This window comes from Thamnophis sirtalis, unplaced genomic scaffold (genome assembly GCF_051295495.1).
Source record: "Thamnophis sirtalis isolate CommonGarterSnake01/CBP01778 unplaced genomic scaffold, rThaSir2_p1.2 scaffold_5, whole genome shotgun sequence".
Classification (NCBI taxonomy): Eukaryota; Metazoa; Chordata; class Lepidosauria; order Squamata; family Natricidae; genus Thamnophis; species Thamnophis sirtalis.
The window spans coordinates 119,977,533-119,979,734 of record NW_028261385.1 but is presented as its reverse complement, the minus strand read 5'-3'; the positions used below and the strand labels follow the sequence as shown (position 1 = coordinate 119,979,734).

Sequence of the window (2,202 nt, the reverse complement as noted above, 5' to 3'; positions counted from 1 at the left end):
CCTTAAGTAATTTGAAAAGTTGCTCCTTATTTGCAGCTGATACTAAAATGTCACCAAAATATGGGTCGACTCCTGGTATCCCCTGCAAAAGCCATTCCATGATGCTTTGGAACAGTCCAGGGGCAATACTAATACCAAATTGTAGCCAGGTGCATTTAAAGGCACCCTTATGCATCACAATGGTTTGGGCCTCCACCGTGGTGCCATCTACAGGCAGCCTGCACCATGTCTAATTTCGCAAAAACTTTTCCGGGGCCTAGCGAATGTAGTAAGTGCTATACAATGGGCATAGGATAAGCGCTTTATTGTAAAGCTTTATTTATTGTGTACTTATAGTCTGCACAGATGCAGACTGACCCATCAAGCTTGACCGGGGTCATTATAGGGGTCTCCCAGTGTGCATGACCTTACCAACTCTAGGATTCCCTGGCCAATTAATTTGTCCAATTCAAGATCGATTTTGGGGCAGAGAGTGAAAGGGACTCTCCTGGATTTTAGCCTAATAGAGGCTATGTTGGGGTCCAAATTAAAAGAAATTGGGGTCCTCACGTACTTACCAGACCGGTGCCAAAGACGTTCTCAAATTCCTTAAGGACTTCCTCAGTGCTTTCATTGTGAATTGATTCCGGTCACCCCAAGGCCCAGGGATTCGAACCAATCCAAGCCTAGGAGGCTCTGCAGAGCTCTGCCAACTACTGTCACAGGAAGCAGTCCATTGAAAGACTTGAATTGCACTCAGAAAATGCCTTGTTCAAGAACCGGGATTTGGTTCCCCTAGTAGTTGCTCAGGCGTAGGTCTGGAACCCTCAGCTTGTGCCTCCTCAAGTTGGGGACAGCCCTCTTAAGCGTAGCCCAAGACATAATGGTCAGTGATGACACTGTGTCAATCTCCATGGAGCATGGAGACCCATCAAGGAGGATTGTAACTTTCAGCTTTTTGGCCAATGTCATACAGACTTGACCGATGATGGTTTGGAATGTTGCTCCGGGTTCTGCTCCTTGCTGCTTTGGTCACGGTTGCCATGCTCCTTGTGTCTGCAGTTTCAGGCATGCAGGTTGGCTCCTTGGTTGTCTGGGTGCTGTGGGGAATTCGCTCCTGCAGACTCTGGCAATGTGCCCCTTTTGTTCGCAGTGCTGGAAGATGGCATCCTGGAAATGGCAAATCAATCTCTGATGGTTTCCTCCACAGCCAGCACAAGGCAGGAAATGCGATTCAAATTTCCATGCCAATTTGGTCAGTGCGCATGTGATAGATCTTGTCATCGCTGTCTGAAGCTTCTGGCTCTGTAGTCTCGTGATGCACCCTTATAGTTTTGCGCGTGCTCTTTGGGCTGCTTTCTCTCTGTAGGGTTTCCATCAACTAGGTTGAGGACTCGGTAGCCCTGGCTTCATCCACGGCAATCTGTAGAGTGAGGTTGGTCTTGGCGAGCAACCTCCTCTGTAAACTAATATCCCGAACACCACATACAGTATAATTTGGTCTAGCAAAAGTTTGTCTAAGTCTCTGAACTCGCAGTAGGCAGCAGCCTTTCGAAGTGCGGCAACATATTGGTTGATTGTTTTGCATTCCTTCTGGTTGTGGAGCTTGAATTCATGCCTCTGCACGTACTTAGATGGTCTGGGAGTGTAGTGTGTCTGCAGCATCTGTTGTAGGACCAACCAAGCGACCAAATGGAGCGGCATTGTTTTGGACAAATCTTTTGTCGTCTCGAACACTTCTGGTCCGCAGAAGCTCAGGAACATTGATTTTTTTCTGGCCTTTGGACAGGCCCAGGAGGTCATTGGCTTCAAGGAAGCATTCGTACTTTATTATGTAGGAGTCTCAGTGCTCTGTGGCTGGGTCATAGGGAGCTGGTGGGGTGTGCGTAATCATCTTGGTCTGGCAAGCGGATTTGAATTAGCCACTTTAAGATGGCTGCTCTCTGCCATGCTTCGCTCTGGGCTGGATTGATTTGCTGGATTGCTTCTGCTCTTTTTGGTTCCTCGTTGCCTTCTAATCCCACCTTTATCACCAGTGTTAGACCAGGTGAATGGATGAGGCAGACTCAGGCTTCAGTAACAAACAGCTCTTTATTAAGTGACAACTATGTACAATCCAGCAAAGACTCTTTTTGGCAGCAGCCCTTATATAGGGAGCTGTCAGACCCTTTGACCAATCAAATTTGAATACTGTTCCACCGGATAGTTTGGTGGAAACTATCA

General features: G+C 47.5%; 1 pseudogene; it reads right to left on the bottom strand.

The window, feature by feature from the left end:
- Window positions 1-1,011: 1,011 nt before the first annotated feature.
- On the bottom strand, window positions 1,012-1,873 carry LOC148045621 (uncharacterized; annotated as a pseudogene).
- Between the last annotated feature and the right edge of the window lie 329 nt (window positions 1,874-2,202).